Source organism: Rattus rattus, chromosome 14 (genome assembly GCF_011064425.1).
Source record: "Rattus rattus isolate New Zealand chromosome 14, Rrattus_CSIRO_v1, whole genome shotgun sequence".
In the NCBI taxonomy this organism is placed as follows: Eukaryota; Metazoa; Chordata; class Mammalia; order Rodentia; family Muridae; genus Rattus; species Rattus rattus.
Genome location: NC_046167.1, coordinates 50,360,953 through 50,388,818, shown reverse-complemented (window position 1 = coordinate 50,388,818; position 27,866 = coordinate 50,360,953). Strand labels below are relative to the sequence as shown.

At 45.1% G+C, this 27,866-nt stretch overlaps 1 pseudogene; it reads right to left on the bottom strand.

Moving 5' to 3' along the window:
• Positions 1-16,659: 16,659 nt before the first annotated feature.
• Positions 16,660-16,759, bottom strand: LOC116884089 (annotated as a pseudogene).
• Positions 16,760-27,866: the final 11,107 nt, after the last annotated feature.

Here is a 27,866-nt window from a genome sequence, read left to right as displayed (position 1 = left end):
GCTACATTTCCCCACCAGGGTCTCCCCATACCTGAGGTATCCGTCTACAGAAGACTCCCTTCCCTCTTCTTGTCTCCTCCGCCATCCTGGCAAGTATGGTTTGCATGTGTTTCCGAGATGACAGCTTGCCTCTTCTCATTGCTGCCTCAGAGAATGCTCTCCCTCGTCCTTGGCTACACCATCAACTTTAGCATATTCTGTCTTTAAAAGAGACATGAGTGTAGACAATGCCCACAGACATAACCAGATTACCCCACAGCATGGCAGCAGCTCGGCAGCTTTCTGAGACTCCCCAGAAGCACATTCAGTGAATCACTGGCTGCTTTGGTTTTGCAGCTGAGATGCATCCTGACCCTGCCTCCATACCCTGCTCATGTTTTAAACCCTTGTTCCCTAGATGTGGTTCCGTTTTCCAGATCTGTGGAACCTTCAGGAGTTGGGGCCTTGCTAGTACAAGTAGGTGACTTGGGCTGGGCCTGGGAGGATGACAGTGGCCCGTTCCTGCTGTGCTCTCTGCTCTCTGTCTGCTGGGATGTGAACAACCTCTGTCACCTCCCTCCACCATAAACCGTGCTACCGCAGTCCCTTCCCAGCAGTGATGGGCTCAGAGACCGTGAGGCAAAATAAGCCTTTCCTTCTGTAACTTGTTTTTGTCTGGTGTTCGGTCATGGTTTGCACAAATTACTGATAGACCAGCTGAGTCCAAGCCAAAGTCCATTTCCAATAATCTAATCTCAGTGTGGCATTTACTTCACAGTCTACATTGGTTATTAAGTTCTCGCTCTCTCGTTTTAAAACTGACTTCTTAAAAATGTTTACCTATTTTTATACCTTTGAGGCAAGAGAAAAGAGATTTTTCCAGTGGTGGGGCTGTGACTGGAGTCTGCCTGCGTGTGTGCGTCTCACCTTGACACCCTCAGTAAATATTCAGTATCCTTGATGCCCTGTGAGGTGAGGTCTTGTTCACTGTTTATTTTTCCTCTCAGGTGTGTAATCACCTCAGGTAGTTATGTTATGGTGACAACAGAAACACGCTTTGCAGCTGAGTTCCTACAAGTTCCCACAGGCAGCCCTGGTGGTCATAAATCTTGATGCGATGTGAAATCTGTTTGCATCCAGGGAAGGGAGAACTTCACTCACCTCACCTCTGCTAGAAAGACATCTTTGGAAGCAGCCAGGACACAGGCATTGTGGCCTGCTTTCTGGCCCCTTCAAGAAAGAAATTGACTTAAAATTAATCCCAAATTTGTTTGTTTTAGAAAGTATCTATTGGGCTTAGAAATGATCTCTTGTTTCCAAATACAAATAACATCTAAAACAGATGACTTTATTTATTCATTTTTTGAACACTTGACGACTAATTAGCACCAAGTTGGTTACGTTAAAAGCAACTGAGAAATTTCCTGAGAAATGGACTCTGCCAGAGTGTGTCACGGAGTGAGAAGCTATTGTTTATTGGGCGCTATTGTTTCGTTGTTGTTGTTTTTGTTGCTGTTTAGTGTGTGATTATGTCTGTCAATCACAGGCTGATATCCTTTCTCCCTTTTCTGCCTTTTCCCCTCCTCAAATTTGGCTTCACCCACTTGCTATTATGAAATTTTTAAAAAATTCTTTTCCTGGCATCAACATTCCAGCATGTCACCTCATAAAATTCCTCTGGGTGTGCCCTTTTAAAATGAATGTTCAACTAAGCAAACCGCTGAAGGTCACACATACGCAGACACTTGCACACAGCATGCACACACCCAGGCACACACAGAGAAACACAGACAGACACTGAGTCACGACCCTCCAAGAGCCCTCAAGCTAGGAAATTCAGAGTTCTGAGTTCTGCTCCAGTTTAGAATCCTGGTTTCTAGAGAGGTTGAAAATGCCACTCTGCCCCTGCATAAAGTTAATGCTAACACTAATATTGCTTCAAAGGAAAGACTCTGTTTCTCCTGGAGTGGCCGGTGCACATTGTAACTCCCCATGCCTATTCTTAGAAGACCTAGGTGGTGTTGGACATATTCTTTTATAGAATAATGGGGTGTTTATGTTACACAGTCCCATTGTGAGATCAATCAGTCCCTGCCAGGGTTTATAAACATTGTCTGCAGGTGGTCCTGGCAGGGCATCCCAGAAGACAACAGTTCATTGTCTGGAAACAGGCCTGTATAGCCGAGAGCAACAGGCCCAGTGCTGTGGACAAAGCTTTGTGCTGGCTAGAAGGTAACTAACTGATGGAGTCACAAGCAATTCTTAGCTCCTTCCCCAGGGCCTCCTGAGCAGTGGACTTCTGAGGACCAAGAACTGGGGGCCCATCAGAGAGGGAGAACTGGCCCAGATGCTCACAAGCTGACAGCCTTCCTCTTTGCTTTGCTCCCTCCTCAGTCATTCTTAGGACGGTGAATTTTGCACGTTACTCTCAAGCTGTAGTTTCCCCAGTTCCTTTTGTTTGTTTGTTTTAAATAGCAAAGGCGAACAGTGAGGCAGAGTCTGATGTTTTCATATCCTATTTCGATTTCCTAGCAGACACACAAAAGGTTATTCCTTTGCACTTCACCTCCAGCACCACCTGGTGAGAATTTAAACCAGGCTAGTGTGAGTTATTTAAGGATAAAGGCAAAGAAAATGGTGTCACAGAAAACATGCACATTTAGGAGGACAGCCATCATTGTACTTTGTGCTCTCCTTTCTCTTGGTTCAGCACCAGTTTCAGGCCTCTTGACCATGTGACCCGAGGAGCAAAAGTCCTCTGAGGTTGGGAGTCAGGAGCTCTTTCCTTAAACCTCCCAGCACACCTTCAGCTTCTCTGGGTCAAGGGAGTCCTTTGTCCACCAAAGGGGTCTGTCTAGACAGGCTCTCATTGTCCTTCCACTTCCCATGGTCTGTTATCCTGGACTTCATGCCTCAGTCTACTGCATGCCTCTGGTATAGAATTGGCTTCTGCCCAAGACTATGCTATTGGCCCAGGGAAAATAAATATGTCTGGGGTTTATAGAGTCAAGACCTTGCTTTGCATAGTTTTAGGGCTATGTGTGCTATCTTAGTATCTCACAGTAAGACCCCATCAGCAGAAATCCACTTTCAAAGAGGGGTGTTAAAAGATGAGGTATTATTCAGAAAAGACTGATCTGCAGAGGGTGACTGTTGTTTTGATTCCCCTGTAATTTATCTTTCAACAGAGGGCAGCCCAGAGAAGAAGCAATAAACTGTGGCTTGCAAATGTCAGGGCATGGATTCCCAAAGGAATCCAGGTCCTCCTTGATGGGGAACTATTGTCAAGGTCAAATACTGTAGAGACTCACTGATTTCTCACTTCTGAACAATTAATCTACAGAAACTAGGTAAGTGCTGTTAGTTTGGGTCTCAGCTGTTCCTGAAAGGCCCATGTCCCCAGCCTGAGGTGTTATTTTAAAGGGATAGAACCTTTAGGTTATAGAGCTGAGCTGCAGGAAGTCAGGTCATTGGAGGGACTCTGCCATCTCCTCATTCCTTCCTCACCCACTGCCCATCATGAAGTGAGTGGCCTCCTTTACCACCTACTCCCTCCATGACATTCTGGCCTGTTGCAGGCCTAAAGCAAAAGTCTAAGCAGAAATCATGGACTGACACCCCCAAAACAGGCATGCTGGTTGGCTTGTGTCAACTTGACACAAACCTAGATGTTTTGGGGGGTGGGGACAGAATCTTAATGAGAAAATACCTTCATAAGAGTGGCCAGTAGGCAAGGTTGTAAGACATTTTCTTGATTCATGTGCCCATTGTGGGTTCTACCATTCCTGGGAAGGTGGTCCTGATGGTAGTAGAAAGCAGGCAGAGCAAGCTATGAGAAACTAGTCAGTACGCAGTGTTCCTACATAGCTTCTGTCTCAGTGCCTGCCTTGAGTTCCTGTCCTAACTTCCTTTGATGACGACTGTGTGATAAGAAAGCATAAATGAAATGAACCTTTTCTCCTGCAAGTTGTTTTTGGTCATGGTGTTTTTACCCCAACTGTAGAAAGTTTAACTAAACAGTGGTAAGTGGGTCATCTTGGGCACTTTTGCTACCACTTGAGAAACAACTAGCAGAAGCACTTGAATCTTCTCTTCACTTGAATTCACTTGAATGTCTGAATTAAACTGGGGAGGAGAAACCTACTTTATTTAAACTAACCATACCAGACCCTGAGGTCAGGCTGGGTAGTGGTATTACAAGGTCTCCTCATTAGGTGACCTGATATGTACGCTATGTACAGTCAAGAAGTACCTTTGAATAATCCCTTCCTGTATCACCTTTGTGTGGGGAGAGGAGGTGAAGGCCTTCCTTTAACTGGTTAAACTGCAGTGTTTGAGTACTTGTGCTGAAGGCCTGGAACCTAAACTTTCATCTTGTGTCTTGTTGTCACCAAGTTTTATTGAATCTTCCCCATAGTTTGTGATATGTCTTTGGACCATTTATGCCAGAGGTTGAATGGGAGTCCTTAACACTGCTTGTGTCTTCTTTGTATGAACTTTTGGCTGTGGCTTACCTCAGGCTTGTCTTCCAAGGTTCATGTGCTGTCTCCACTGGAACACTGCTAAAATTTGGAAGAACTTTAACAGATGTGGTGACGTCGTGGTTAGTAGAGGATGAGGGTCACCACGCTCAGAGAACATTCATGCCGATGTCATGGTAATAGGTTAGGTATCTTAGAAGCAAAATAAAAAATTTGTATATACACCCACTTGTCTGGCCTGTGCTGCTGAGTGACTCTTTGCCAGATGCCAGCAATGTGCCTCTTTGGACTTTGCAGTCACTACGATCCTGAACCACACAACCCAACTTTATTATTTACTCAGTCTGGGGTGCCGGGCTGCTACACACTTTGTTGTTGCTGTTTGTTTGCTCATTGAGGGTATTTAAGCCCAGTTTTGTTGCTGTTCATCTGATAGAAGGAGAGATGGTGAGTCAGCTTTGCTGATCCATCCCCCAGGAAATAATCCTCCATATATTTTATAAAGGAACTCTTGCATTCATGTCTTCCTGTCTCTGCCTAGACTTACTGACCTGGCCATTTTCTGGCCTTTAGACCATTGTTTTATTATATTTTGTCTTTTATGGTGGCAATCCCTCTCTAGTGTGCTAGCTGAAAGGCAGTGGGCTCATGGGCTCTAGAGAACTAGAAATATAGTCTAAGGAGGCTTTCCACATGTCTTTTCCAGAGAGAAGTCTAGAGGGCAATGAGAGTAAAATATGTGCTTTGGAGGTCGTCACCCAGTGGCACAAATACAGTCAGACGTTGGGGGATGGGAGGAGCGTCACTGTCTGCCCCGTCTGTGTGAGGTCACCTCTGTGAGCCTTTGAGTTCCTCACTTGTAAAATAAATAGGAGCCTCTGAATGATCTCTAAGGTCATTTTCAGCACAAATATGTTAATATGATGTAGACTGAGAAAAGATCGGTTGGATGGGTGAATAGGCATTGAGTCTTATACCTTTGGACCATGGCCATATATGGAGACCTGTTAGAAACAAAGATAGGCAGGGCAGCAGGACTAGAGGAGTGGCTCAGTGATAGAAGATTTGCCTAGTATGCGCATAGGTCTGAGCTTAAACCCCCAAACCACAGAAAGAAAGTGAAGATAGGTTAAGACAGAGGAGAAGGGGGACAAAGACACCAACCTGGACTGCTCAGTTACTAAAACTTCCACTTTCCCTTGTACTTAAGTATGAGGTAGGAAGTGGGTCTGTCTTATTCACGTCTGGAGGACACTGGTGGACAGAATGTTCTCAGTGTATAACTACGGAATAAATCAAAGGGTAAGTGAAACCGCTGTGGTTACCATTGCACCGGCTACCCAGGTCCCTCCAGTCTACCAGATGGATGACTTGTCTGCTTGTTTTAGGCCTCCTTGTTCAGCTGATAAGTTTTTCAGTCAGGATACGTGTATATTGAAGAATTAACTATGATCTGTTCAAAGCCTGGCCTCTGTCTTAGTTAGGGTTTCCACTGCTGTGATCAAGCGCCATGACCACAAGATACCTGGGGCACAAAGAGTTAATTTCAATTCTTCTACATCCCAGTCTATCATCCAAGGATGTTAGGTCATGAACTCAGGACAGGAGCCTGGTGCAGGAGCTGATGCAGAGGCCCTAGAAGGATACTGCTTACCATTTGCTCTCCATGACTTGCTCATTCTGCTTTCTTATGCCACCCAGGACTACCTGCCTAGAGGTGGCACCAAGCACAGTAGGCTGGGCCCTGCCATTTTAGTCATCAAACAAGAAAATGCCCTACAGACTTTCCCATAGGCCAATCATATGGTGGCATCTTCTCAATTAAGATTTCTTCTCCTCACATGACCCTAAAGTTGACATAAGAATTAGCCATTACCATACCAGAATCAGACAGATGTGTCCCCAGAATGTGACTTGAGGACCCTGACTCTGGGCTTTAGTTTCAGTACTTGTGAATGAGGCTAAAGGACTGGACACCTGGTGTGTTTGTGAGTGGCTTTCAGAAGCAGTCCATGAAAACTGAATGTCATGGTCAGAGCTCACGGCAGAATATGTAGTGTGAGTATGCCCTAATTCATAGCAGAGCACCACCACTGCAGTAGTTTTGTGACTTGGCACCCAGTGTCCTATTGCTGTGGAGAGACACCAAGACCAAGGCAACTCTAGGAAAGAATGCATTTAATTGGGGCTGCCTTACAGTGTCAGAGGTTTAGTCCATTGTCGACACAGCAGGACACACAGCATCACAGACCCAAGGCTGGAGAAGTAGCCGAGAGTTCTACAACTTGGCAGGCAGCAGGAAAGAAAGAGCCACTGGGCCTGGCTTGGGCTTTTGAAACATCAAAGCCCGTCCTTAGTGACACACTTCCTTCAACAAGGTCATACCTACTCCAACAAATAGTGCTGCGCCCTAAACATTCAAATATGTGAGTCTATAGGGGCCATTTTATTCAAACAACCTCAGGCACCATCTCAGCAAAACAGATTTACAGCATCAGATGAGTGGCCAGAAGGTGAAGGGCTATAAGTTTATCACTGAGACAGGAGAAGTGAGAGTGCAGACTGACTTCTGTCCCTAGGATGATGACACCTTTGCCAGTCCAGACTTTTCAGAGGCTCGTCTGTGAAGATGCAAAAAGGAAGCCTCTACAACACCCCTACATTTTCACACGCATAACCTTAAAATGTAAGTGAGGTTTGTTAGCTTAGCAGGAGTCACAGTGCTCACCCCTCAGAACTCTGGAGCCCAGAAAGTGCTCTGGCAGGCACATCACGGCTCACATACTGCTGTTTCCAACATCTGGAGGAACCAGGAAGGGTGTGGAAGACACAGTACAGTCCAGGCCCAGCCACATGCCAGTGCCTCACTACAGTGGTTACCAAAGTAACCATGCATGGTGCCTCCTGTGTGGAGTAGATTTCCAGGAAGGAATCCATACTGAGCTTGTCTTCCTCCTTGAGTAATCAGCTCCAAAAGAGTTTGAGCCGTCTTCACTCTTTGAGATGGTAAGGTGTTCCTTCTTGCTCTCCCCCTTCTCTCTTTTGTCATTGTCATTGCTTCCTTTTCTAGAACCTTCTTTGTCAACTTTCAGCATTTATAAAGTAAAAATAATACACAAAGGAGAGGTGAAAGGGTTTCCTGGCTTTCTCTTTCTCAGCCTACTGAAGAATTGCTGTGATCTGATAAAACCATACAAGGAAACCTTAGTGCTGAGCCCTGCCCACTACCCCTGTGCTCTGGGTACCCATGCCTCCATAAGCCCTGCACCCCAAAGCTCTTAGGAGATCCTCAGAGGTGGGGAGAAGCTGATCACTGGTCACTGCTTTCACAATGGGGGAAAATGTGTTCCCATGTGCTACAGCACAAGATGTCTACACATAACACTTGATGTGGGTTTTAAAAGCTAGAAAGGGTTTTGAGTGTTTTCACCATACATGACATAATAAATATTTGAGGGTTCAGACATACACTGTATTATATTCCAAAACATGACCCCATAAGTACGAGCAATTCTGCGTCAGTTAAATATTGGCTACTTTGATTAATTTTTTAAGAAGTTGTCATCAGAGGGGGGAGGGAGAGAAGATAAAATAATTAGTGAATGTTTATTTGATTTCTGGTTTGATCACAGATGAGGGGTAAATTCTTTTGCCTCTGAAACCCTCAGAGGCTTAGTGGCTTCTATATAAAATAGCCAGAGGAGCTCAGACTGCAAGTCTCAGCACGTCTCCTGCTGCACAATGGCTGGCTGACTGGCATTGCTCTTAGCAACTGCTGTTAGGTTGCACCCATTTGAGGGCTTCTGAGCAGAGAGAACCATGTTGTCTTGCTTTGACATGCTGATCTCAAGCTCTCAGTTCTGGGCTTTTACTTTACTGTAACTGACCCCAGGAAGTTGAGGCATCCTTTTCAAATGAGAAAAGAAGAAAAGAAAAACCAAACCTCAAAAACTAAAACCAAAAACCAAAAACCAAAACAAAACCAAACAAAAATTTCCAAAAGCCCTCAAACAAAAACCAAAAACCAAACAACAAACCTCTCCCTTCTGCTGGTGCCCCCTGCTCTAACTCCATCCCCGAAGAGGGTCTCTTCTGTGCTCCTAAAGTGGGCTGCAAGCTCTTACTTCTTGGGTTTGTTCTCAGTCGCTCCTCCCTTCTGTTCATTTACTGTGCCATGCCTTGGGGCAGCGCTTTGATGAGCTTTTTACTACCACGGAGTCTTGTGTAATTGAGATGCACTGTAATATCAGTTGTTGTTGTTTTCCAGTTTTCAGTTTGGCCAGCTATTCAAATGCTGGCATATGGGTGGGATGGGGTGGGGGTGGGGGCATTGCTGCGTCTGTCCTGGTTAGTTTTAGGTTCATGAAGCACAAGTTAAGAGTCATCTCAGAGGAGGCAGCCTTAATTGAGAAAATGCCTCCCTAAAATCAGGCTGCAGGCAAGCCTGTGGGGCATTTTCCTAATAAGTGATTGCAGTGGGAGGGCTCATCCCATTGTGGGTGGGGCCACTCTAGGGCTGAAGATGGGCTTCAGTAAGAAAGTGGCTAAGCAAGCCATGGGCAAACCTCTGAGCAGCACTCCTCCATGACCTCTTCCTCAGCTTATGTCCCTAGGTGCCGGCCATATTTGAGTTCCTGTTCTGACTGCCTTCAGTGATGAACTGTGACAGAAAAGTAAAACAGATAAACTTTCTTCCCAAGTTGCTCTGGTCATGCTGTTTTATTAGAGCAATAGTAACCTTAACTAAGACAGAGTCTCTCTATTAATTTCAACTTATTTATGTTGTTTCATATTACCTAGATAGGCACAGCATGGTATTCATTTACTAACAATGTAACATTTTGGAAGAGAGAATTTATTCATTTTATACCAAATAGACATAAATGAAAACTGTGTTAATACTATCATTTCAGGAGGTTAACATCAGAATTGAAAGGAAAATGTCGGGGGGGATTTAACATCAAATTCCCCAGCTCAAAAAAAGAACAAAAAAAAAAAAAAAAAAAGAAAGGAAAATGTCACAACCCAACTTAAATGAGGAGATACTACTTTGATTTCTGAAGATTACTTTAAGAAGTTGTCAATTAGAAACTTCACAGACACTGTTGACGATAACTGACATCTAAAATAAGTATTTACAGCAGTATTATACATACATGGGCTAAATATCTAAGATAAATATTTAGTAATTTTTGTTTTATGATCCTTCAAGGTGCCAGTGGTGTAAAGAGGAAAAGATTGGCAAAAGTCATAAGCAACACAACTGTGCGGGAGAAAAGTGTAAGCTTTGAGAGTGATTTTCACGATACTTTCGGTGAAATGTTAACTCATAGTGTGGCTTGAACAACTGTATGTAAAAAAGTAGGACAGCTTTAGTTAATGGAATAGCATTGAAAATTACAGATATATTTTCCATGTCCACTGGAGGGGAAACCATTTCATTTGTAGTACAACTTGCCTTGGAGACTGAGTTTATGAAGGTAAGGTAGTTCTCCCACTATGGTGGAAATTCTGTAACTGTTTCTTCTCTTATGGAAGATATAAACTAGGAGCTACCTTGTGCTGTGATTAGAAGACCCCATTGTACTGTGGGTGGAGCATCTTTTACCTGAAAGTATTAAATTTAAATTATCCTTACTTTGAAACTTTTTGATCCAGCCATGATATCACATATATAAAGTTCTACTCCTGATCATGGAGGTATATTAAAAACATTGTATGGGATTCACACTAAGTTATATAAGTAAGTTACATCAGTAAGGCATAGATGAGCTAAGTGAATTTGATGCTATGGTATGCAAACTTAGTGATATTCAAGAAAATGCTAAGAGTCAACCAAGACCCATTGTTAGAAAAAGACAAACTACCGACTTGTTCCTCACCTATGTTGATTAATGAATAACCCTTGATATTTCAGATTTTTCTCAATTTTCCAGGCCATCAGAAATAGCCAGTGAAAGTCTAGTGTTCTCTTATTTGATTGAAGGCAGTCCATAAGTCCATGGCTTGTAGTACTGTATACGCTCCACTTGGGATTTGCCCCTACCGCCCTTCAGGATGACTGGATAAATAACTGGGAATGAGGTACACAATAGCTCAGGCTGCTGAGGGAAAGGGACCTGTTCTTGCCTGGATCTGAGGAGTTTGTCCAGTCAGCTGTACAAGGTAATAACTATCCATGCTGATTCAGCCTGGGAGTGCCAGACTAGACTTCAAGATGGTGGAGGACAGCTGGCTTTCATTCAGATAGCTGGAAACCACAGTGGCAATATGTCACAGAGCTTCCTATATGAAACTTTATGCACCATAGAAGAAAAGAACATCCTAGCGGGAAAGCATTACCCTCACTAAGAGACTCACCTATCTGCCCCCTCCCCGCCACACCCTAAACCCCAAGTGAACTTATGGCCATTTACTTAAGAACAACCTCAGCAGAAAGACGAATCCTATTCACTTTTTAGGAAGTGTTGAGCCCAGGCCTTAAGGTGATGAAGGTAAGGCTGCACTAGAAAAGTCATCTCAACTTTTGTGTTAGAGTGGAGCCCCATGGGAAAGGGAGGGAATAAAGTCTTGGCCTAGGTTTGGGCTGACTCCCAGTGGGAAGACAGGGTCTGGAGAACATAACAATTATTTCTTTTGTTTCAAGCGTGTAAAAAGTGGTAGCCATGCTTGCTTGAGTAACTGCACTTTCCCCTCTGCTTCTGGTCTAAGAAACAATGGAAAACCACCTGGAAGTTTCTAGAATGGCCATTGGGAAAGGAACCATTAGATAACATTGCCTCCCTGAAGACTTAGATTAGTGCCACATGAATTGTGCAAGGCGGTGATCACCATCATCGGCCCCACTTAACTCACAGTTTGGTACTCACGAATGAGCTAGATCTTGGCATACGTTGGGAGACCACTTTGGACTCAAGTAATAACTGCAACTGAATTCCTACACCTTGGTCAAAGTCTGTGGCCTCAGGCTTATTGCATGTAGTCAATGTTCTGGACAATGCTATATTTATATGCAGCAGACAGCAGTCTTATTCATAGTTATGTTAATTTCCTCTGTGTGGCCATGACCCAGCTCAAAATGATCTGAAACTGCTAGATGGCCACTGTATGCCACGCTGGTCCACTACATTGACAATAGCATGTTCCTAACACCAGGTTATCAGGAAGTGGCAATTATGCCAAGGGGCATTGCCTCAATATATGTTCCAGAAGGTGGGAGTTAAACCCTACAAAGATGTGGGGGCACACCAGCTTGGCTTCAATCAGAGGAGCAGAAACACTGTGAACGTCATATAGCAAGAGTGAGGACTTCTGTGGCAGAGGAAATAGAATAGTAGTCTGGGTCAAGCTATTCTATACCTGATGTAGGTCTGAATCCAGCAAAAAAGATGGAAATGAAGTGAAGAAGAAGGAAGACAGGCTGGAGGCCATGAGGACAAACTACAGCCTTTTACCGATCCCCAGTATCCCTAGTGACTCTATGAACTCTCGAATGTGATACAACGCCCAACCACCATGGCATGAGTGACTTGGAGCTGCGTGTGCCTGTGGCTCCTGAAATCAGCAAAGCTAAGTGAGGATGGGGAGCAAGGATGTGGACAGGAAGCTTGGCTGAGCCCCACTCTGCAAGCAGAGCCCCCAGGTTGGTGCAGAGTCCGAAGAACTATGGGTACTTTGTGCAGCCATGTCCACGGTGCAATGTAAATGGTGTAGCTACTTGGGCCTGGAAGAACCTATGGAACCAGAAGAAAATGTCAGTGGCAAAGCATGCTGTGTGGAGTATAGGGTGATCCCCAACATCAGAATGAAATTCTGGGCCCTAGGGTCCTAGGACAATGGAAAGGTCTAGATTGTCTGTCTTCTGAAAAACTGCTCCTAGAACATCATTGTCTGGGTATAAACTGAATGTCTGTCCTTACAATGCCAAGGGTTATGTGGCCCAATCTGCCCACAAAATTCAATCCCTGTAGGGAAACCCTCAAAAGACAGTGCTTATGACCAATTGACAATTCTGGGTGACTGTACATTGTCCAAAAGTCAATATGCAGAATATACTACCATAACCATTCTAGGCAGCAATGCTTAATGCTGCAACCCTTCCTGCCAGGGCTATAAACATGGTGTATACTGGGTAAGCCAAAGTTCCTTCCTTGCTCCCACCTCCTCCTGGCTGTACTGTCCACATCTGGACAGTAGGTGATTAGTGTGGCTTTTAGAACTAGAGGGCCTAGGGAACTGATTAAGACAGCATGGCATCTGTTGGCAGCTATCACAGCCAGATCTACTGAACCACCATGTGACTTTGGACACGTCCTTTACTTACTAGACACACAGGAACAGCAGTGGCAACCCAGAGAGATAGGGACTGAACTGTCACTGATGGTACTCAGGTACCCAAAGCTTTCTGAGCGTCAGCTCTGTTCCCAGGTAGTGGAGACTGGCAATGAACAAACAGACAGACCCTTTGCTCTGGTCAGAGAGTAGAAAATAAGTGAAAGAGGTCAGCAAACTAGAGTCAGCTTCGGATATTTTCAGTGATCTGGTGCTAGGACCCTGTGTATGACCAACTCCCAGTGCTTAGGCCCCTCATGTCAAAGGGCATGATGTTTCCAAGAAGCCGATCTGTCTTCCAGACCCACCAGGTCACCTCCAGATGAGCCACAGTTTCTGATGCAGCATCAATATCTGCCAATTGGCATGAGCAGGCTGGTATAAACTTTACATGCTATGGAGACCACTGTGCAAGAGGTGGGGTAATTTTAGATACAGTGACCTGAGATGGTGGCTAAAAGTAAACACTTAAAAAGGAAACAAATAAAAATAAATAAAAACAACCCAGCAAAGCAGCAAAGGAATCAGCACACAGGAAGTCAAAGGCACTGTGCAGGAGGCCACAGGTATGCAGGGGGCGGGGGAAGGAGCAGGGGGCAGCAGGCTGAAAGAACCTGAGAAGGGAGAGGGGATGGGTCAGGGAGACTGAGATTGAAGGACACTGTCATAAGAAGTGCCTGTACACCCCAACATGCAGCAGACTCCGGTGTGTGACTGTTACAGATATCTTTTCATCCATGTGGGATAGGGCCCTAGACTCTAGTGAGTACACAAACTTCCAAGGAGTATTGAACCCTTCACATCCTATATACCTACACTCCCTGTGCCTGCATGGCTAGGATATGGCTTGACTTCTAACAGCACACAGGAACAGATAAACAAAAATCACTAAAGTAAAATTATATTGTGATAAATCCTCAGACTTATGACTTGTTTATTTCTGTAGTTTAGTATCTTAGAGTGGTGGCAACATGGACACTGTTGGTGGGAGAACATTGCTACATTTGAGGGACTAAGCTTTATGAAGCTGAGGAGTTCCTTCCATGGACCTAGTCCACTGGACTTCCTGTTCTCTGTGACGCGTACCCTACAGAGGTGTGTAGCCCATGGCAGACAGGCTCCTTGGGTCAGACACAGCTCAATGGGTCAGACACAGCTCAATGGGTCATACCATTGATTGGCCTTGGCCCTGGGGTGCCCACCCCAACCTCCTTTACATATTCTCTTCTCTTGACCTCTTCCTTCCAGCAAGAGAATTAACAAAGGCTAGAGGCTCACAGCTCCCTGTGCCTAAGAGGAAAAGATGATCTGAAATATTTGTAGCAGCTCTGTGGGGACGCATACTTCCATGCCCACCTTAACACTTCCCCCACATCTGGTCATAGAATGGTGACACCCAGCCCTGCATGCAACAGAATCAGGGACTTTGAGAACAGAAGGAAACTTCTTGAAAATGAATTCACATGGTGGTGGCTGATCTTTGGGCCTCTACAATAATGTTTGGCAGGACCTGGGATCTCTGTCCTTTTGGCCTGTCGCATTACAGTAATGTAGACCATACAGGGCTGATGAGCCTCTATATAGGTGACTATAGTGGTAGGTGCTTTGTAAAAATGAAGCTTCTGGTGTTTGCCCTCCATTTTGAAGAATGGTGTGTTGGGCTGTGTCAGCCAGGAGTGGCAGTTTTAGTTCTCTGATCACCAGGTGTCTTGCATTGTGTGAGCTGGAGGTCCTTCTCTGAATCTCCTGTGCACAGCTATACTTCAGGTCTCTTCCATGAAGCTTGCCCAGGGGATGGCCTGTGGGCCTCTCTGCCCCATGCTCAGGAGCTGATGACCAACGCAAAGTGGACTCTGTGTTTGCCTATATTTTTGTTTGTTGCTTATTTTGCTTTATTGTTGTTCTTGTCATTCATTTGTTTTGTTTTGTGAGTTTTGGGGTTTGGTTTGGTGTGTGTGTATGATTAATCTTACTGAGTTGTTTGTTTATTTGTTTTGTTGGTTGGTTTGTTTTGATTTTTTTTTTTTGAGACAGAGATAGAGCATGAAGTTGGGTGGATAAGGAAGTGGGAAAAATCTGGGAGGAGTTGGGCATGGAAGAATATGATCGAAATATATTGTATGGAAAAATAAATTAAAAAACATTGCTCAAAGGAAAAAATATAATGCTCTGGGAAATTCTGAGAGGACTTCTGATAGTTGCTAATGATTGTTGACAAGACAGATTACAAGCAGCTGAGACAAGGCTTTGGGCATGCCTGTGAGGAGTAATCTAGATTGGGTTAGCTGGTGGTTTTGCCTGTGATGTCTAGATTGGGCTAATTAAAATGTGAAGACTTAACTATGAGTGACTCCATTCTATGGGCTAGAGTCCTGGTTGGATAAAAAGGAGTAAGCCAATCCTGAACATTCATTTCTCTCTTTTTTTTAAGTTTTGTTGATTCTTTGTGAATTTCACATCATGCAATCCAATCCCACTAATCTCCATCTCCCCTCACACCCTTGCAACCTCTTCCCTGAAGAGAGAAAAAAAATCTCATCGTGGAAGTTGTAGTGTGCTACAGTGTGTCCCACAGTATTACCTTTTGTTCACACTTCTTTGCTTGCAAAGGTTCATTGCAATGGGTCATTGGTCTCCATCTTCTGCTACTGTATCAATACTGAATCCTCGCTGGGACTTCTCTCAGCTCATCTGTTGTTGCCCTGTGTCATGGAGATCCTGTAGTTTTGGATCTGTAGGACAGGCCCCTTCATGCATCCCAGCAGTTAATCAATGGGGTAGATGTTGGGACAGGCCAATTCAAAGCCCTACCTGAGAGGTATCTGAGATGACCAGACTGCCAGCTCTCCCACTCTCATGCCTTTGGGGCCAGCTCACCCCCACAACTAGGGCCAGCTCTACCAAGGTGAGGTACAGGGCCCACTTTCCTGTGTATTGAAGCCAGTGAGGGACATGGCTATTTCTTCCACTCTTATGACCCTGGGGCCGACTCTCCAGTCTGCCATTGAGGGAAGGGAGGAGGGAGAGCACAAAGGTATTCCACCACCCAGAAGACAAGAGGGGCAGGGCCAGCTCTTCTGCTCTCACGACCCCGTTGAGGCCAACTCTTCCACCTGCCACGTGTGTGTGTGTGTGTGTGTGTGTGTGTGTGTGTGTGTGTGTGTGTGTGTGTGCGCGCGCTCTCATGAGTACTGCACTTGTTGACAGAAGAGCAGGGCCAGCTCTCCTGCTCTTATGCCTCAAGGGCCACTTCTCCAAGATGTCCAGGTGAGGAGTGGGGCTAGTTTTGCACAGCCCTCAGTTATCCACATGTCCCAGGTGTCAACCCAGACCAAGGAAGTCCACCTGGCCTTTGGCGGTAACAGACCTCTGTCACTGCAGGACCATGGACCCAAAGTCACACTCCCTACCTCCACGGTCTGAGATGATGTCACCAGCTACTCACAACAGGCTGTTTGTTCCTCATTACTCTCAAGTGTCAGATCTGCCTCCCTTCATTGTTCACACATCCTTCTGTTTCTTTTTCTCTTTATTTTTCCACCACTTACTTGCTCCTCTCAGTGGTGCCAGGGCCTGAGTGTCACCTCAGGAGTGGGCTCAGGAGTGCTATGCCCCACTAAGTGTTATGGTACTGTTAAGGCCTTTGTGCTGCCAGATTGCTGTTTGTCTCAGGCCAGCCCTCTGTCTGACCCCCATGGTTCCAGTCTGGAGATTGTCAGACTCACCTTGAGAGGGTCTTAGGCTTACTTCCTCCCGGAACCTGTAGTCCCAGGTGGGGTTCTTCTAGCTCTGGCTTGCTTCCAATCCTGGGAGCCCCTGTGGGTATGGCTGGTTCTTAGTGGTCATCTCAGACTCACTTTTTTCAGGGAATGTCAGGGACACTCAGCATAGATAGATTCTCTCTGCTGTACCACCTACTGACATACATGTGACACAGCAGTCACGTCTGCAATGCCTCTAGGGGCAGGGCACAGTCATTTCTTGATTCTCTCTGCTACCTACGGTAGACACAATGGAACAAGTCCTCTCAAGCGCCTGCTGCTGTGACCTTTCTGCAATGATAAGGCCGTACCCTTGGACTCTGAGCCAAAATCAATCCTTCCAGTTGCTTTTGCCAGGTGTTTTCTCATAGCAGTGAGACCCATACTGATACAGACACACTGATCTATCAGTGACTGGTAAGTCAGTCTGTGTAACAGGAGAGCCTTATAGGGTAACCCTCCCATTTGATGAGTAAGACAGGATAGGGGTGGGGCTAGCAGAGTGTCTGTTAGAGCAGAACTGTTCAAAGGCCTAGAGTGGCTTCCATCTGTAACCTCTGAGAGAAGCCAAGAGGCAGTGACCCGGGGCAGAGCTGACCCTTATACAAGCTTTCACTGGAACTGGTTCTAGGAACTGACATGACTTTTGAAACCTCCTTGTTCAAAAATAAAATAATTTTAGCACAGGGCAAATAGCTCCATGTTGGGCTGAACTGGTTGGTGGAGCATGGGTAGAGAAGGGATTGAGGTGGGGCTCAAAGTAAGAACCTCTGAAGGGTGAGTGTGGCGTGACAGTTACACATAGGGTGGGGATGTGTATGTATGTTGGTGTGCCCAAGCCTGTGTGGAGGAGGAAATTTGTTGGTTTATGTGTGCATGTAGAATCTGAACTTAACCCCTATCTAGTTGTATGAGATTTATGAGAACCAAGTATGAAATTGTGTTAAATGGGGTAGATTATTTGGATGCTGTGTGTATGTGGTGTGTGTGTGTGTGTGTGTGTGTGTGTGTGTGTGTGTGTTTCTCATTATTCTTTTTAACCTCCTGACCATGAGGGTTTTGCTTGTAGGTCCTGTATTACTATGGCTATAAGAAGTAAAGAATTAAAACAACAACAACAACAACAACAGCAACAACAACAACAGGAGCCATGCCGTGAAATCTTTTGAACTGAAATCCAGTACAGGAGTCTGTCAGTCTTTAGGATGCAGTGGGAAACATTTCATTTCTTTATTTTTCTTAAGTTATAAACCAAACAGGTGTGTGTGTGTGTGTGTGTGTGTGTGTGTGTGTGTCCGTGTGTGTGTACTTGTATACAAAAGAAAAATCAATACAGATGTTTAGAAGTGGGCTACCAGAGAGGGGCATAAATGAACACGAGAAGTACTCAGATCTTAGAGTGATGAGTCACTCAACTGAAGCAGCCCAGAGTTCGGGAGAAATCACAGTCCCCATGTGTTTCTCAGCTAGATTTTGTAGGCTTGGCAATTCCTCAAGCAGAAAGTCTGCTTTTCCCCAGTAGAATTTCTAAGAAACTCACTTACTAACCACCCCCCCCAGTGTGTGTGTGTGTGTGTGTGTGTGTGTGTGTGTGTGTGTGTGTGTGTGTGTGTGTGTAGTGGTATCCAGAATGTAATATCAGTGGTGATAAGAGTACAACTATGCTTCGATTCGGTATTTTAATGGTAAATTTTGTGAACATTGTCCCAATAACTACTTCGTTGATTCATCCTCTATTCCCCCAGCAAACAGTTATTTGACAGTTGTGTTACTTAGGCAATAGAGATACACATGAATAAGAAATGACCCAGGCCAGAGTGGTCCTCACAGCTTCATCCTAGGGGATGGTAGGAAGAACACAGCTGACTCTGCCCTCATAGACCTCACAGTCTGGCAGGGGATTCTAAACACCAAAGACTGAACGAAATTCTTGTATGAGGAGAAACCCCACTTAAAGAGTCTTGGAAAGAGTGACAATCACCAGAGGAAGATCTTAATCCACAAACAGTTAGGCCCTATGAGGTGCTGAGAGTTCCTCTCAGGGAGAAGCATGGCATATGCAGAAAAGAAGATTATCCTGAGTGACTGAGGTACAGAAAGGAGAGGGACAGGAAGAGCACAGGGTGAGGGCAATAGAGTATTGGAGACCAGATTTTGACATCTGTCACAGGCCTGGTGTCATGGCCCTGCAATCCCAACTACTGCCGAAACTAAGGCCAGAACAGGAGGATCACAGGCTCAAGGCCTCGAATGTGAGCTACAGAGTAGGTTGATTACCAGCTGGGCAATGTAGTCAGGTCCTGTCTCCAAAGGAAACCATGGAACAGGCTTAGCGTGTAGCTCAATGTTTCAGTGCTTGTTAGATCCCTGGCTTCTATCCCCAGTACAGTGGCAGGGGAATAGAGTGGCTGGAGTTTGGTGAAGCTTATGTCTTAAGGCCTTTGGGATAAAACCCAAGAAAGGACTTCCCAGAGTCTATTATCCCCAGAGCATATTTTGGTTGGTTTCAGGCTACAACTTGATGTGGAATCAAGTCTCAGGAAAGGAACCTCCTTTTCTGAGATCAGTGAGTTCTTCAAGTCTAAAGGCTGTGGATATGGGGATGTAGAAGGAAGGAATACTGTCCTATGTTTGCCATGGTTGGGTTGATTGCAGTGTTTGTTAGTGGATGGTATCAGTTTCTATGTTTTCTACTAAGTTCTAAAATTCCACTTTGCTGCTGTTTACCCTTAGCCAACATGTTGTCCCCGTCTTACACAGAGTGAAACTGGCTGCCAGCCTGTGAGTCACACAGGAGCTGCACCTTCATCTTCAGACACTAAATGGACCCAGTCCTGCATTCTGTAGAAACAGAGGTGGTCTACGTGGGCTTGTGAGTGTGCCTCCAAGAACAGCCACAGGATATCTTACATCAAACACTGCTGTAATAGAATTACATGGGTGCATTGAGCCTCTCTTTTAATTGGGCAACTGTACCACATTATCCAATAAGTTTAAAGGACAATAAATTCCAGACTCAAATAAGGAAGTGTCATACCACTTAGAGTACTCACAGCACTAGAAGGGGGAAGCTGGTGAAATCCAGCTCTGACTACATTTGCCAGAGGCCCCAGGCACATTGGAGATTTTGATTGCTACCCACAGGTGGGCTCTGTGAGTCCCAGGGATGTGGTGGGGGGTTCCCCAAAGCCTTATGTCCACATTCTTGCTCTTTCCCCATAAGCAGTAGATATGACTTTCACAGGTGAGGCTGGCTGGAGTCTTTTCAGACCATCTCTTGATTCTGTCAGCTGCTTGTCACCAACTAACCACAGCAACTGCAGAGACCCAAATCTAGTGAAGGTATCACGTGATTACCCATGGAGCTGAATTGAGGAGCCCTTGTCCTGTTTCCTTCTGGGGCTCCCCAATAGCTGGCCTCTTCCATAGACGAGATCATTTAGATAAAATGTTTTGCAGATTCCAGTCAGTCCTTGCAAACAGAGAATAGACTAGAATTTGTGGAACAGAGCAAGGGAGAGGGTCTAGATATTGAATCTGTATTAAACACACATTAGGAAGGTGAAGTCAAATGACTCTTCTGAACTCTGTGTGTGACAGCCTAAGTGTCAGAACAGGGGTGGGCGACAGGCCAATGTGTGTTTCTAAGATGATCTGTGGGATGCTGGATATGTTAGCCCCTTTTTAAAATGCAGTTTTGAGCTATCTAGGCACTAAGGAAACAGCCTACCTACCAGGAAATAGGCAGAAGAAAAAAAGCTGTGGTTTGGATGTGAATGTCTGAAAAGCCTACGTGTTAAAGGCATTGTCCCAAGGCAGTGCAGTGCAGCAGTTAGGATGTGGATCTTTGGGCCAGGTTACGGGGAAGCATTCTTGAGGGGATTTTGGGACTGTAGTCTCTTCCTCTCTCCTTCCTCTTGCTAATTAGGTGAGTAACTTTGCTTTGCCTGCTCCCACTACACTATGCTGTCCTACAGGCCCAAACCAGTAGGGCCAGGCGATCCTGGACAGGAACCACTGTCAGCCAAGACAAACTGTTTTTCTTTATAAATTAATTATCTAGGGCATTTCGATATATTGACATAAAGCTAACACTAATAAACTTTTGACTTTCTCTTTTTTCTGTCTCGTGATTTAAAAGGCCACTCATTACTTCAGTGCATATGAGAGGTTTGAAGAATAGGTCCTGCATCTGCATTTTTTATGAAACTCACTCATGATACCCAGAGCTTAATGAAGAAAAACACTCTCAACCTCATTCATGACGAGTGATAATGTGAATTCAATGAGAGCATTGCATTGCTCAGGGTTCTTTAGAGGAATAAAATACAATAAATATACAGATGCATGCACATATATAATACACATACATATAAATGGATATACACACAGGTATATGTATATGTAGATATGTATATACATACACTCATATGTAACTTAAGAAATAGGCTCATGTTGAAATTGTAACAACTGCTATCTCCTACCAGGAAAGCTCAGAACCTAGCAGTCACTTAGTGTATGGGAGCGGGTGTCTCGGCAGCTGCAGTATCCCCACAGTGGCTTCCTCACATTGGCGAGGTCTCCAGTTGCTCAGTGCTAGGCACCTCATGAGCTTCAATCTTGGCTCAAAATCTAGAAGGATTCCTGGAGAGCCACCAGTCCTTAGTCTATGCCGGAAGCCTGGAAATGCTGGTTCTGATATCAATGGAGGAATCAGTAACAGCAGCAACAGGTTACAAGCAGAAACAATCCGATTACCGGTAAACAGGAAATTAGTTAAATTGTATCAGATGCGAGACAAAAGAAGTGTAAAAGATTCAGCTTGGAAGGAGCAGGAGATTCTGTTCTTGAGATAGTTTCCTGTAGCCCAGGCTTGCCTTGATCTCACCATGTAGTGGAATAGAATGACCTTGAACTTCTGATCTTCCTGCCTCTAACTCCTAAGTGCTGGAATTCCAGGGTGTGTGCCACCATGCCTGGCTTATGTGGCACTAACTGTGAAACCCAGGGCTGTCTGAGTGGTGGGCAAATGCTCTCAGCCAAGCTGCCTTCCCAAAATGCGTCATTTCTCCATTCTTTTTATTTTATTTTATTTTTTAGGATTTCATACTTGAATACAATGAATTTTATCATACCTATCCCTCCCTCCTCACCCTGTGTTTCCCCATCTCTCTCTCGAATTCAAGTCCTCTTCTACAATTATTGTATGGTATAGTATAGGATTTTATAGAATTATTATACATAATACATTACATCCTCTCTATGTAATCTGAATCTGGTTAGTGCTGCTCTTACACACATGGGTGAAGGGCTGACTAACCACTTAGCATGAGCAACCTAGGAGGGAGTTCATCCATGACAAACACTGGCTCTCCCTTTGGGTGCAGGGTTGTGCTATAGATTTCCCTCTTGGGGGATATTCCGGTCTCTTATTCCAGCTGTGCTTCTCTGTCTCTTTAGAAAGAAGTTCCTCTGATGAGGGGAAGTGCTTCCTTTATTGCAGGATTTACAGATGGGTAAGACTGTTGATGGCTTTTCTGGCCAAAAGGCTTGCACAACACCCATAACCGTGACACTATGAGAGCTAGCCACTGGGAAGAGTCTTCCAGCTCGATTTGTCCAAGTCTTGTGGCTGAAGTGTGTGGTCTTCAGTGATGGGGTCTTATCTTCAAGTTCTGGCTGTCAACCTAAAGCAATGACAGTAGCTTGGGTTGTCCACAGGGAAAAGCAAAGTGTGTCAGCGTGGGGACAGCATGAGTGCATGTTTGCATGTATTTTCATTTACGTTAAAACTCAGTGTTCAAGAATGATGGGAGTTGTCATCTGTGCTGTCGAGCCTCGGTCAGGAGTGAGTGGAAAACAGGCAGAAAAGAAACATGAGTCTCACAGTGGGAATATTACCTGTACAAAAAGGAAAATTAAAAGATAATGATACGGGCTCTGGGCTAAGCATTCTGGGTTCGAGTCCAGCACATATCATGTACCAAATGTAAGACCTAGGGTGACCTATGCTTCCTGTGGTGTATTCCCTCATTTGTAGAAGGGATTTTTTTTTTCATTAATTATTTTGTTTATTCACTTTAGATCCTGGTCACAGGTCCCCCTCTTTTCTCTTCTCTCAGTCCCACCCTTATAAGTCCCTAGCCCCATCATCCCCTCCCTTCTTCTCAAAGAAAGAGAAGCCCTTCTTGGGTACCACCCCACTCTGGGACATCAAGTTAAAACAGGACTAAGGACTAAGTGCATCCTCTCCCACCGAGACCCAACCAGGTAGTCCAACTAGGGGAAGGGGATCTAATGACAGGCAACAGAGTCAGAGACAGCCCCTACTCCAATTGTTAGTTGCCCATGTGAAGACCAAGCTACAGTCTGCTCCAAATGTATAGGGAGTCCTAAGTTCAGCCTCTTGTTAATAAGAGTCCGCAAGCCATGATTCTGGGGTGAAGGAGGATGGTACTGGAAAAATGCTGGATGACTGACATGCACTGGTACATAGTCCACATTCCCTGTAGCACTTCTCACCAGGTGTGTTACAGGGAGAGCAGACAGGTGAGAGATGAACGCTCTACAAAGAGCGGGGTTATCAGGGCTGAAACGACATTAGACATATTTACAAATCAAAATTAACCTTGATCTTGAGAACCAAACTTGCACAATGACTGGTCAGGAAAGATACATAAATGAATTTTGCATCGTCACTAAAACTACGATGCTTAAGACAAGGCAAACAGTTAGGTACCTGATAGACCTCACTCGCTGAAAGATCCAGAACTGGCTTGAAAAGAAGTAACAGCGTCACGGTTTGTTTTCACTGTATCATCTTGACTTTATATCACTTTACACATCCACACTGCCCTGTTTACTTTAGTCAGGCTTTTCCATCCAGCTGCTTAAGTTAGCATTGCATAGGCTTGTCAGCAAATACAATGGTAAAGTGAGACCAAGTCAGGGAACAAACCTTGAGTCATCTTGGCGCCTTGGAGTGGCCTCCTCCCTACAGATGATAGAGGGTCAGAAGTTGCAAAGACACAAAGTGAAACAAGGGCTCAGGAAGGAATACCAGGTCGGAAGTTCACTTCTGACTCTAACACATTGATCTGGTGCTGTGCTGAGGACTCAAGAGACCTAGGTCCTGAGGAATCATCAAGAGGGACAACTGGTGACCTCAGCTGAAACTCTGGCAACAAGAAATGCGTTTCATGTAGAAGGCTGGGGAGAAAAAGCTGGTGAAGTTTCACCCTGGGAAATCTGCTTGGAGTGTGGTCGAAATGAAGAACAGCAGGAATAACTCACCACTGTTTCCATATTCTTCTCGAGGCCCAAGTTCATCTGTCAAGTGGGTCACTGGTTCAACTTGTAGGGAAGCATGGGGATTAGAAAGGACCTGGAACAGAGCACGGTTCTGAAGAGGTGAGCTGTCTTCAACAGATGGGGCAGTCTTCCTGACTAGCCACTTGAGCAAAAGGTTCTTGGGGATGGGAATTTTTTTTAAAATCCACCTTCATTTTACCGGAGGTACCTGGAATGAAGACATCTAATGAGTTTTTAAAGGTATGGATGAGAACACAGTACAGCTTAGAGAATTCTGGTCAGTTTGTCTCGCAGTTACTTGGAGAAGTAGATGAATATATAGGAACACAGGACTGCACGGGTGGTGTTGGGCACAGAGAATCAGGAGGGGCAAGGGAGGGCTGCCCCGGGGAACTTTGCTGAAACAAGCCTGAAGAGCTGACCCTGCTTCCAAGTATATCTCAGATTCAGAAGAACCCATCTGTAGGATTACTTTTGATAATGCTGCTCTATTAGCTTTGGGGGAAAGGGCATGGAAGCGAGAGGAAGCAAGACTTGGTTTGTCGGCATAAGGAGTCATAGATCTTAGTTTGGAACTGGTGCTGCATGGGGTTTAGGGTTTGGATGTCCATCCCACCTCTTCCTGTAGGAGACAGAAGTGTAGAGGACTGATCCTCCATAGGCAATCTACATAGCTTGCATTTTGAAACATCTAACAAGCTGAAATGCTCCTGCCTCAGCTCCCCAGTGCTGCTGAACTGCCTGTCAATAGCATGGCAAGTCTCCAGTGTAGCTGCTGGCCTGAATCTTGTCTCTGTGATTCTGCAGTGCTGGTGAAGCACTTCATGAGTTCAGAAGGGGAAATGGCCCTGAGTTCACTCTTGAATAAACTTCAGAGAAAAGAGAGGCCAAAGGTCAAAGAAGTTGCCACTCTGGCTTTCAAAAAAATGTTTTCCAGGAAAGGTCTATGATTCTAGGAATAACAACAGATAACAACAAACACCTTCCCCTGCCAACTCTGCTAAGCACTGAGGAAAATGCTACAAGGGTCGTTCTGGATGTAGATTTGGGGTTGCAAGAAAATGATGCTGTAAGAGGTGGGGATGGGTAAGGGAGTGAGGGGCTGCTGCTTGACCTCTGGATGTGGGCCAGCTAGGGATGGAAGCTGACTGAGTGAGGTAGGCATTGAGATCTGTGCATCCCACTTCATAGCAAAGTAAGCAATGCAGAAAAGGGCTGTGGTCCTCCAGCAGAGAAGCCTCCTGCCAACACATGGTTGACACCCTCTGGACTTGCAGCTTGCTGACAACAGTGTGACCAGCATTGTGGAGGTAGATTATGCAAACACAGAAGAGCTAGAATCACTCACTGTGAGTTACAAGGTTGTGGTGGTCTGAATTAAGATGGCTCCCATAGACTCATAGGGAGTGGTATTAGTTGAAGAGATCAGGATGAAGGGTCTTGTTGAAATAGATGTGGCCTTGTTGGAAGGAGTGTGTCACAGAGAGTGGATTTTGAGGTTTTAAAAACTCAAGCCAGGACCAAAGGCTTCTCTCTCCCTGCTGCCTGCAAATTCAGATGTGGACTCTCAACACCTCTAGCACCATGTCTGTCTGCATGCAGTCATGCTTCTTACCATGATGATAATGGACTGGACCTCTGAACTGTCAGCCAGCCCCTATTAAATGCTTCCCTTTTTAAGAGTTGACATGGTCATGGTGTCTCTTCACAGCAATAAAACACTGACTAAGACAAAGGTTAGCTGTAGGCCAGAGAGGTATTTTAGGAATAAAATAAAATTCCCATGCTCACAGACTCCAGGCGTGAACTACTACTATTCTGCTAAATGATCTGCCTTCTAGATTTTCATTTCTATACCCACAGATCAGCGCAGCTCCTGAACCACATCAGATAAATGGATTTGTGCAGTGGACCGCTCAGCCACACACGAGTCATACATAATCCTCTCGCCAAGGCTCAGATCCCATTTGTGATTAACACAGAGACTCACAACCGGAGAGAATACAGAGATTGAGTGTCTGTGGAATGCTCTGCCACAAATGGGTCATCTGTGTCACATCCTCTTCCCAAACCCCAGAGACCATTGTGCACTGGGAGTGAGGGCAGTTGTGAGAGCCAGAGGGCAGGGAGGATTGCAGCAAAACCATGTTCCAGACATGATAGACCACTGCTTTCACTAACTCACATTGGCTGCGGCTGCCTGCACAAGACCTTCGCAAGATCAAGCCAGTCAGCATTCCAGCATGGAGTGGGAAGAGGTTCATGAGCCCTGACCCCTAACTGAGGAGCTGTGAACAGCCAATGGCTTCCTGGTTCCGGGGGTGGGGGTGGGTATGGGGGTAAGGGTAGGGGTGGGTGGGTCAGTTCTCTTTAAGGGTGTGGTCCTGGTAGGGCAACGCTCCACTGGATGGTTCCACATTAAGGAGCTCATGAACACCATACATTTGGAGTTCAAGGATTATTTAAAAATAAAAGTTTCAGTGGGATGAGGCGGGGTGGGGAGGTGAGCCTGGATTTGAGAGTAAGGATGAAAAGCTTTGGGTGAATATGATCAAAATGCATTGCATGAAACTAAGAATTAATAAAATTAAAAAAGAACACTTCCCCATGCACATGTGCACACAAAATAAATATTTTAAAAGAAAAAGCAGTTTTCAAATAATAAGGAAACACAGAACTCTGGATAAATATCCCCATGACATCATCTGTGTAACCTAAAGCTCAGGCTGTCAGGTTTGCAGGAGAAACTGAAGAGCAAGCCCTTGTTGGGACTCCATGAGGACCGGAGAGTGGAGGGGTTTATTGTGCAACCCCAAAGGGTGGGAACAGCAGGCACTAGAGAGATGCTTTCTAAAGGAACCTTTACCTGAGGGCCAGGCTGTCCCCCTTTGCAGTCACTTCCTATGGTTTGGGAGATGGCAATGTGAAAAATCTTAATGGCTCCCACTTCTCCAGGACATATCACCAGAAGACAAGTGCCACAGTGCTGGAGGGTGTGCCAATCAAGGCTACACACTCCAGCCCCACAGAGCTTTGTGTACTTAGGGGAGCTTTGTGTACTTAGGGGAGCTTTGTGTACTTAGGGGAGCTTTGTGTACTTAGGGGAGCTTTGTGTAGAGGAAACTCAGATGCCCAACGGCAAACAAATTCTATGCCCACATTAGTGACAGTGCATTTCACATGACTCTTCCGTGGTGTTATGTGACAATGTAGGACAGGGACATACAGGGACAGTCTGCGGCAGTTTGGGTTTTCTGAGCTGTGTATGGTCTGGCATGGAGTACAATCATAAGCAATAGGGCTGAAGGTTTCCGATCACAGTGAAGCCATTTCTAAGTGCTCACAAGGTTGCTTAATGAGTTGACTCCTGTGGACTGTATCTGTGGGTTCTGAGTCTCCGTTAGTACATACACACTTTGGGAACACACCCACACCAACAGCAGCCCAATCACCAATCTCACACAAAGCAAAGCACGCCTATCACTGTTGGAAAATAGCCGAAGAAGCTGGAATTAATCCCAGAAAAAAAAACCCCACCCCCACCCTTACATGATGGCTGTAGCCTCACAGAGCCTCTGGGATCTTTATTTGAGTTTGCTGTCACCTTAGGCAGGTGCAGGAGGTCCAGGGGACTCAAGCGGCTTGTTCTGGCTTTTCTTTCTTTTCTTTCCTTCTCTCTCTCTCCTTCCTTCCTTCCTTCCTTCCTTTCTTTGTATTTTTTTTAAACTTTAAAGAACACACCCCATGGAGTGTTTGCAGCAATGGTTTTTAGACCAAGGACTTCCCTCTTTATTCCTAGTTGCCTAAGTGTTTGATGAAATTACATAGATCAAATGGGACAGCTGAGAGGTGAGAATGGGTGAATGCATTATTTAATTCTAGGCCCTTTCCCTAAGTACTTTAAAATCATTTATTTTATATGAATCAACACAGTTTCAGTAGTAAAACATCGGATCAAGTCATTTTAAAGATGTGTTTTATTCTCTTTTTTCTGTGCCCCTAC